Raw genomic sequence first — 10,895 nt, 5'->3', positions numbered from 1 at the left:
ACTCTACCCCAGCCCAGTGGCGGGTGTAGGGGTGCGGGTCTGGACCTGACTGGCCTTTGCTCCAAGTACCCAAAACATCTCCTTAAGCTGCCTCGCAATGACCCCCAACCCCCCCATACACAAAACATCTCCTTAAGCTGCCTCACAATGACCCCCAACCCCCGCATACACAAAACATCTCGTTAAGCTGCCTCGCAATGACCCCCCCTCCCCCACCCATACACAAAACATCTCCTTAAGATGTCTCGCAATGAACCATACACCAGTCTCAACAGAGGATTCTTCAAACCAAAATACATCTCTGTTTCTCATCCGTTACCTGTACTTTTTATTTCCACGTCTCTGTATCTTCGCGTCACACAGGGACGTTGAGTGGGGCGACTTTGAGTGTTGAGGTGGTCCTGAGGAGACGGACAGACAGACAGACAGACAGACAGACAGACAGACAGACAGACAGGCAGACAGACGGGCGGGCGGGCGGGCGGACGGACGGACGGACGGACGGACGGACGGACGGACGGACGGACGGACGGACGGACGGACGGACGGACGGACGGACGGACGGACAGACAGACAGACAGACAGACAGACAGACAGGCAGTGGTGTTGGTATGGAGGGGGAGGGAGGGAGGGGGTCTCTAGTGACAGAGCGCTAGGAGGCAGAGGGTGAGGACCGGGTTGTGAAGCCATCTGCAGTGAGAGAACAGGACAGGCGGGGGAGGGCAGAGAGGCGCTCAGAGCTGAGACACGCCCCCTACAGGGGAGGAGGCACAAGGAGCCCAACTGTACCTGGAGCTCATTGTAATCATTGCAGCCATTAAAGGAAAGGGTACTTATTTCCGTTATTCTATATTTGCTGGCTGTATGTGTTAGTATATTGTGCTTTGGGGTGGGGATGTTTGTTTAATGATTTTATAATAGGTATATAGTGCATAAGGCATCGTTTATTTGCATTTTTCATGTGATTTAAGTGAATCCTGTCAATGATAACACTCACTGGTTACATTAACTGGAAATATTTGACATTAATATCGGCAAAAATATAAATTCCAATGCTACCATGCTGCATCACTGCTCCAGTAGCTCAGATCTTTCCACAACTCCAGCGCATGTTGACAGTGCTTTGCTGTGCACAGTAAGAGAAAGGATGTGTCTCATTCATCTCCCTATACGCTCGTCTACTCATCCTACTGTAGGTCCACTGATCCAGCTAAACGGTTCCCTCTATCCTGTTCAGGCCGATCTTACTGGTACATCTACTCGGTCCTCTTTGCTAGTTTTGTATTTCGCAGTGTTTTTTCTGCCCAGGGGACGGGGAGGTTTCCTAGCCGAACGGAATGTAAAATCATCGCGGTTTGTTATCGCGCACTCTCTCGCTGTGCCTTGACGAGAAACCCCCCTCCGGTCTGACAATCCAGCATGGCCTTAAAAATGCTGCATGGACTGCGATTAACGAGCAGGAAACCAGGGGACGGACGCTCGGACCCGCGGCTCATTACTCCTACCTGTAAACTCTCCTCTCATTGGTCTCGTCTCCGAGCGGGTGGTGTTTCATGTCGTTCTCTCGGCCAATAGCCAAGCGGTGTGCTCCTCAGCAGGACACCGAGCCAATGGTGTTCATTGTTCTTGTGCTGATCGTATTTGCTAGTTTCTGATGTTTTAGACCTGGGTTTTCCAGCGTTCGGATTGGTCTGACGTGCCTTGTCGTGGATGTCAGTCAGTGTCAACTGCTCTATGATCATGATATAGCCAAGCTCTTTATCGAGGATAAAATACGCCAAGAGGCTGTTTTCTCCACTGTCTTTACCATCCCTATATGACTTTACAATAACTTATGCTTACGTAAGCTAGTCTTATCATTATGTAGATATTGATTGTTGGTTGTTTTATCTAAAAGCATCAAGCATAAAGTTACTGTACGGTGTGCAGAAGATGGCACGGTATATGTGCCTGTAACATACTGTAATTGAACGTTAGTCATTTGACCCTAAGTTTCAAGTCCAGTCAATTTCATGCAATGTCTGGGATATTTTATGTTAATTATTTGATTATGGTACCTTTAAAGCACACACGTCGTTTTCTGCAATGGATCCCAACTGTTTGTTAGTAGTTCTCATAACATGGGGTCTGTGGAGGAAAAATGAATGGAATATTACAGGACTTGTGTCTTATGAAATTAAATGCATTTGTTTCATTTGAGAAAGAACGGACTTCAGGAAACTTGGGCCTTTGGAAAACTGATAATTCACTGGTTATTAGGATATAATGATCACCGTCTTCTCTATCGTCTGAGACTTTTGTTGAGGCCAGCGCCCCCGTAAAATAAGTTTGGCCATCACGTCAGAGAGGTCCCATCCCAATAAAGTGTGGGTTTCATCTTAAGCAAGCGGTTTCACAGGCCATTGGATGACATAATTATTCTCATATTAAAAACTCAACCCTTTAATCGTTTTACAGTAGTCACCATACGCGTAGCTGATTAGATTCCTTTTCAATGTCGACTGCTGCTTTGTTGGGGTGACGGCACAAAAGAAGAAAGACGGTCGTGCTTTCCTGGCTCTTGTAAAACTCATTTAAGATTTCATGCTTAATTATCTCTGTTGTACCTCTTTCTCATTTGGGCTTTGACGTTCACATGAATGTGCTCCACGGGCTGGCGGCTTCTATTCTGGGACACGGCGGTTTTCCAAGCTTTGTCCAGGGTTTTATGTTCTTCTTTTACAGGAAACTGGAGAGCGTCCCTTACTGAAATGCCACTTATAGATTTCTCTGAACCATTAACTTTTAAAGGGAAATAAAAGAAAAGAGAACGTCAACTTCGTGCTGTACTTGTACGTTGTTTCCTCTAGCAGGCTGAGGTTGAGTGACAGGGGGATGGAGTGAAGGTAGAAGTGAACTCTGACCTCTGGAGGGCTGACCGGTATCATCGGCGAATGGTTCCTAAGTGCTGTGATTTCAATAAATATGGATTCTGTGCGCTGACAAGTATTTGTGCCACAGGCTTCCCCAGCAACAAGCCTACATCTGTTGGCCCAGTGAGGGCCCAACACAGGTGAATGTTTTGGCCCGATGTGGGCTGCACACATTAGCCTGACCGGGTCCAGGACATTGGCCCAGTGTGGTCATACCGGGTTCAGACCACCGCTGTTCAGGGCTGCCCGAATTGAACCTAAAACAAATCCTCATTTTGATCGGCTGCCCACTTTGGATCCGTACAGGACTCACTATGAGGTTATATTAGCTTTATATGGCTAAATCTGGTACATTTCCTCAGAGTTTATCAATGCGCACTGTCACTTTTTAAATAAATACACTTCTGGGCGTCTAAACTTCTATTATGACCCAGTGTGTACTGCCCTTATCCTACTGATATGCACTTATTCTAATACATGTACTCAATTAAGTTTTTCTAGTTTATCAAATGAATCCAATAATAATAGTACAAGTCGGGGAGAGGCTGAGAGACTGTTGAATTGATTGTTGAAAAAATTAAGATAAATTTGTAGTACAAATAACCATACATGTGATTAATGGTAATTTGATTATTCATTCAAGGTTTACAAAGTAGCAAAGTCAAATATTGTATAATATCAAATACTGTACATATTTTAAAAAGTAACACATATGAACAGTTTTACAAAGATGTTTTAGTTTATCGTATACTGTATGTTGAAAGAGAATATTAGAGCTAGAGCCAAAACATTGTAATGCTTCTGTTCCTATGTGTCAATCCACCCAAAAATGGAATGGCACTCTCAAAGCTGTATGCCATTTAAAAAGGCATATGTTTGAGTTAGGCAGGGGTCATCCATGACATGTGATTGAAATCAATGGCTAGTGTCTGTAATATACGAACATTATGGTGCAATTTTGCTGGATTAACCTGCTACAATATGCTACCTCCCCATTCACTGAGGTTGAAAAACAGATATTTAGAAGAATATTGTCATATTTTTTGCATTTCATTAGGGTTTAGACTATTAAAATAGAAAAACGACAAGAAAGCTGAAACTTAACAGAAGAGGGCATGGAGCCATCGGGCATGGAGCTACAGGGCATCCTACCCTAACCCTCTCCATCTGCCGAGGTCTGGGGTGCCGAGAGACCGAGGAGCCACTAGAGTACCAGAAGGCACCGTGCTTCCAGTCAGCTCAGTGCAAAGAGGGGAGAACTTACTGCACGCAGTAATGATCAGGGTTTTACTGTGGCTTCTTTAATGTGGTCTCCCTCGCCTATAAAAGTGGACTGCAGACCCACATTATCTCAGCACATGTGGGCACTCTGCAATTAGGCTAAACTACAAGCGCTTCGGCCTCCAGTCAAGCTTCTGGAGATCAAATATACTTTCATCGAACAAGGTTCTGAATCTGCTCGAACGGGATGATTAGGAGGGAATGGATTCTACTGTGTTTCTCTACTGATCAAACGTCAGACCGGTCAGAGAGAATAACGGGCACAGCTCTCGGTCGGGGAGCTAGCGAGCGCTAATGAATCAGAACGCATGCAGGTGCGCGCCTCCCCGAAGAACCCAAGCTGTGTTCGGAATCGCTCCCTCGTTCCCTCCTATTCCCTATATGGGGTTCACCATGTAGTGAACTACCTAGGGAACGGAGAAAATGTAGGGTACATGCGGTTCCCTGCAAATCAAGGTGAATTGTGGGTAATAAATAGTGGACTATATAGGGAACGAAAATTCCGTGGAGAATTCAGACACTACAAACAAAATGGCTGACGCCCTATAGAGTGCACTATATAGTGAATAGGGAGCGATTCCGAACACAGCTCCAGTGTTTGACGCTTTGTTCACACAGGCAGCATGATTGCATTACCTTACACCGGAAGTCCAGTCATTTCAAATGGAAGGTTTGCGAGACGCTGCATCATTGCGTTGCAGAACCAGTGCATTGCGTTTTGTGTTCTGCATGGGTTCGATTTTTCCAACGTTTGCAGTAAAAATGTATGCGTTCATTAAACCGGAAGTTGTGAACCACCGAAGAAGAAGAATACTTCGGTAGCTTTCTGTGCTGGGGATCTATCCCACCAGAATACTTTGGAGGACCTTGCAAGCCAACATTTACTTGACTGCCGGAACCTCCGCTCGAGTCTCGCGTGACACGCAATGCAATCATGCAGCCTATGTGAACACGGCGTGAGGCGGGGCTTATGCATACAAACACGCCGTGCGAAAAGCCGCTATGCACACCGCAGACCTCGCTGGTCCACCACAACACAGGACGGGAGGGCAAATGGGGTCAATAGGCTATATGCACAACTCCAGAACTTCCTCAAATTAGACTTGCTTCTCTATTTCCTGTCTTACACTATTGGAGGAAGTGATTAATCAAGTGTGCCTGACTGCAGCACAATGATCAGGCACACCTGAATAATAATTTTGTCCAATAGTGTAAGACAGGAAATAGAGAAGCATGTCTAATTTCAGGAAGTACTGGAGTTGTGCATATAGCCCATTAATCACATGAGACTCTCCGTATCACTGGAACTGGAGGCAGCAGAGGGAGAGCCATGAGTCCAACTCCGCCGTTACAAATACAATGCATCAACTCAATAACTTTATTCCCAGGTCTTATTCGTGTGGTGTTTGCATGGTGTTTGGTTGGGATGAAGCAATTTCACTTTATTAAAGAAAACCTGGATTGGAATGTGGCTTGGCATGTCACAGGGGATGGGGAAAGAACAGGTTCTGATAGATCTGAGGGGGTCCTTATCAGGATCCATCAACATTCCAGTGAGATGGTCTCACAATATGGTCTGTAGAATTTGTCATGTCCTACTCCACTACAGTCGAAAGCCAGGGAGGGATCAAACTTGACACCAAATTTGATGATTGAGGAGAAGCGATGGTTTGGCCTGCAATGGTGAGGTGCATCATGGGAGAGTGCTGGACCTGATGAGGGGTGCCGACAAGTAGGGCCTCCATCTTGCTGCTGTTTAGTTGAAGTAAGTTTTGTTTCATTCACGCATTTGTCTCCTCAAGGCAGGTGTTGAGCCGTGAGTAGACAACAGAGGTTCAAGTACAGCTGGGTGTCATCAGCGTAGCAATGGAATGATATGTCATGCCTGCTGAAAATGTGACTGAGGAGGAGCATATACTGTAGAGGATGAACAGAATGGGGCCAAGAACAGATCCTTGAGGGACACCACAGGTGACTGTGCACCTCTGAGACCTGGACGCCCCTAGGGAGACATATTCGTCCTCCTGTCTGTGGGCCAGTCGGAAACCAGTGTATCGGTATCCTAATGTCACATGCTGACAACATGTATTCACGGGCGGAGGTATGCGGAGTTATGCTCTCCAAATGTCCTTTCTAGTTGTCAATGTAAAGATTCCACTTTTTTTGTACGATTGAAATATATGACAGCCGTATTATAGGCTAACCCTTAGCATTACTGAGCGATCCATAAAAAAAAGAGAAGGAGAAATGCCTGACATTTTCCCCCGTCACCCCTGGCAACTGCTTGGAGTAAGCTGCTCAGTGAAAGGTGAATTCCTTTGGGTGTGTGTGTTTTTTTCCCTCTCCCAACCAGCTGCTTAGAATAGAAACATGCCTCTACCTCCTGCGGTAACCATATTGTCAGAGTCCCCTATGGCTTTCGGCCTCTCCACTTCCACATGCTAATTCAGCTTAATAAGTCCCTGTTGTTTTGGATTTACATACATTTTTGCTCCAAAGTAATAAGAAAAGTTGCATTTGTCATTTTCTGCTCACTTTTCTGTTCACCTTCAGATGTCAGTATGTTTCCAGCAGATTGGTGGATGTCTGCCCATGCTCAGTGCTTCCACGGCGGGAGTGCTGGCTCTGCCAACGACTATGCAGGACAGTTCCACAGGACCGTGCCTCAGTTCCACAGGACCGTACCTCGCACTCGGGGTTTCGGAGGAAATCAGTGCGAGATCCAGAGAGAGACACTGTTAAGCGCGAAGGTCTTGGCAGACATTGTGTCACAGAAGGGCCAGCTCATTAGCGCCAAAAGACAGCATGAAACCCCAGATAGCAAGCGGATCTGGGCCATATACAGGCCAGATCTGACCCTTGTGGCTTAGTTCCGGCCCATATATGGCCCAGATCCGCTATCTGGGAAGGCCTCCATCTCCATTTCCCCAGGAAAAGTGTCGGAGCGGTTATCCAACGCAGGAAACTATCTCCATTACTGGGTCGCTTCTGTTCGGGATGCCTGGTCGCCATGGCTGCACACTTCAATCAGAATGTAACCTTTGTGGTGTTTAGTCTGCGAGCCAGACACGAGAGACGAGCCTGTTTGAGCCAGCCAGACGACGGACTGGATTCTCCGACTCCGTGTCCACATTGCAATGAGTCAGAATCTAGCAACACATACTAATGTGATCCGGAAGATTCCGGGGGTTTAGAGAACTGCGAAGTCAACTCCTTTTGTGCGATATGCCTTCGTCTGAAACTCGACACACGGGCTGGTGACGTGTGAATCAGTGTTACTGCACAGAGAGACACAGCACGCGGTGCTACTCCTATGGTTGCTAAGGAAGGCCGTGGTGGTTGCCGTGCAGGCTGCAGAGATGGTGGCTCGGTGCTCAGCAGCTGTCAGAGGGCTGATCTGGGAGCGCTAGCTAACCCGATTAGCCCGGCTCCGCGAGAACGCCTCGCCCCCCCTCCTGCTCCCTGCTCTCCTCCATCACTTATCAGTCGCTCCACTGGAGGACTGCATGTCTCATCCAAACACACACACTCGCACACACACACACACACTCGCACACATACACATAGCCTACACACACGCACACACACACAGCCTACACACACGCACACATACACACACACACACGCCACTCTGGACCCTCGGTTGGCAGTTGCCATGACAACGTCCAATAACGCCCCCTCCATCCCCTCCATTCCAAAACACATTGCAGACTTTCTAAAAATAAAGTATGTCTGTTGTCTTTTCTCACAGGCTCGTTCCCACCGAAGCCGGACCTGCAGCCTCCACGGCTACAAAGCCCGAAGAACCGCTCATAATACTGGCCTTGCAGCCAGGGGATCAGCTGTAGATACTGTAGTACAACATGGATTTCACAATCATTACATCTCCTACTCAGGCTTAGCGCATCAAACCCATTTGAACTAGCCTAGCCTAGCCTAGCTCCAGAAGGTAGGGCACGTTTTCATGCACTGCTGCCATATCAGAAAGACCAGCGATTACTGCGTTACATAACCCATGTAATAAGATGGCTCGCTGGACTCTGCAGGTCAGCATTTTGTGACTACTAGTGCTTTGAGTCTCCAGACAGACTGCTTTCGGGGGGGGGTCAGAGGGGGAGGAGGGTGTGGGGGGGGGGGGTACTGTAGCGCTGAGCACAGAAAGACAGTTCTGGGGGGGGAGGGGGGGGGGCAGAGGCGGAGTTGTCAGAGGGGGAGGAGGGTGTGTGGGGGGGGGGGGGTCAGAGGGGGAGGAGGGTGTGGGGGGGGGGGTACTGTAGCGCTGAGCACAGAAAGACAGTTCTGGGGGGGGGGGGGGGGGGCAGAGGCGGAGTTGTCAGAGGGGGAGGAGGGTGTGTGGGGGGGGGGGGTCAGAGGGGGAGGAGGGTGTGGGGGGGTACTGTAGCGCTGAGCCCAGGAAGACAGTTCTGGGGGGGGGTCAGAGGGGGAGTTGTCAGAGGGGGAGGAGGGTGTGGGGGGGGTACTGTAGCGCTGAGCCCAGAAGGACAGTTCAGGGACATGTTAGCCCATGCTCTTCACCAGAGCAGATAGCCAGCCCATGGATGTGACTTTTTCAATGATGCAGCCAAATTGAATATGTTGAATGTGCTGTGGCAGAGAGTTAACTGTGTGGAGGGGGCCGATAAATAGACATTATGAGCGCACGCACACACACACACACACACACACACACACACACACACACACACACACACACGCAGCCTTGTGAGGAAAACGAACAAGGACGGGAGATAAGCAAGGGGAGGGCACATTAATGACGGCCACTGACTTCCTGGAATACTGATGTGACATTGTGACATTTGCATGATGAAGTGGGCTGATTGGCCGGGCTCCCCGGTCCTCAGATGAAGCCCCCCCCCCCTTGTCTCTGTAGCCAATGAGAAGCAACCCAGCCAGTAGTGCACTAATATTGCATAATATCAAGGGGATGGGCTGCTAGGTTGATGGGCAATGTGTCGCCAGAGGGGGAGAAATTGTGCATACTGTAATGTGATTGATTCTTAACTCTAGACCCAGAATTAGTACTGGACCAACAGAAGACAGAGACTAACAGAAAAATAACACTGTTCGTCAACACAAGATCACCTTTATTTAGTTTTTCAGGATAAGCATACAGCGCATGATATACAAGTGTAGGATGGCATCTATTTGCAAGCTGTTTGGTTGAGAGGAGTATTTGTATTTGCATTTTGTGTCAAATGTGTTTTTGGTTAGAGAGGAGAGTTAGGTGAAGTAATTGCTGTACAAATAGCAGCTGAGATGATGAGGTAGACATTGCGATACCCAAGAATAGAACTTTAAACGTCAAATTGGAAATGTGCCTACGGTCAATCACGCACAGACAGTGAACGTAGACCACAACGATGTGCATAGTGCCATCACGTAGACTGCTAAGAAAGGAATCACTCTAAATACACCACAGTAACTTATTCAACATGTCATTCAAGACAAAGTAACTTTTGAAATACTGGAAAATGGGAGAGAATCTTTCCTAAGTACATATTGAATATGAAAGACAATCTTTCCTAAGTATATATTGAATATTGCCATGATCTGAACGACTGACAGTTGAAAGCAAGCTGTCCTTTATAAACGGCAATTAAGCAACAGAGCCTCCAACCGCCAAAGAGCATATTCTATCTCAGATGACACATCAACAATATGGTAGTTATGCTGAATGAAGGGAAATTGCTCCACATTATTCTCTAATTTGCTACTTTGAAGGCAGGGAAAGCTGAGGGCCATTTTAAAGCAACGTCCAGAGAACTATAATCTCACCAGCACACAGTAAGTGGTTGTTCTCCATAGGAATAGAATACATTTACAAGATGAACACAGACAGCACAATGTTTCTGTGGGTGGATCATGTTTTGGCCAAACAGTATTCCAACCAGTATCGTCACTACCATTACTACATTTGAAAATACAAAAATAAAACTTTATAAATGTAAACTCAGACTAAAGCAATAAGAACCACATATCAGCAGCTTGGATATATAGTAAAATATCAAATACTTGGCGTATTATAGCTAAATTACTTGGCATCATGACTTTTGAATATGACAAATATAACGATTGACATAGTTAACAAACGTGTTTGCAGCAGCAAAATAGGTACACACATCTCTAACTAGCTCAGTATTCAGGTATAATGTGTATGTGATATATGCTGTTTATCAATAAATGTATTATAGCTGTTCTTCAGATCATATAGGCTACAGTAATACAACACAGAAAGACACTCCAAGCTCCAAGAGCACATATCTTTGCCGTAGTATGGTATTGGAAAAGAAGACACCAGGCTTCTAAAGACCGTGATTGTCACAGAAAGCCATGGTTGTATTTGTGGTCATATTGGTGTCGGATTAAGATACAACGGACATGGTGCTTTAATCAACACCTCTAGCAGTCGAGCCAAAGATAAGCTCAAATCCCCCCCAGGCAAAGATATCAACAGTACTACATCGTTACTCCAAAGATACAGATAACAGTCTAGGAAGATAGTAACAGTCAGGTCAAGCCTATTGAAGGATGATACAGTAACAGGCCTACTGTATGATCTTTATAACCTCGATATATCAACAGTCAAAGCAAAGGAGTGCTTCATATACACCGTATGAACTAAGGTGTACATCGGCACTGTAACAGTCATACGTAGATCACAAAAGAAAGCTATTATATGCA

The sequence above is a fragment of the Borostomias antarcticus genome, assembly GCF_949987555.1.
Source record: "Borostomias antarcticus genome assembly, chromosome: 5".
In the NCBI taxonomy this organism is placed as follows: domain Eukaryota; kingdom Metazoa; phylum Chordata; class Actinopteri; order Stomiiformes; family Stomiidae; genus Borostomias; species Borostomias antarcticus.
Note: the sequence above shows the minus strand (reverse complement) of the source record.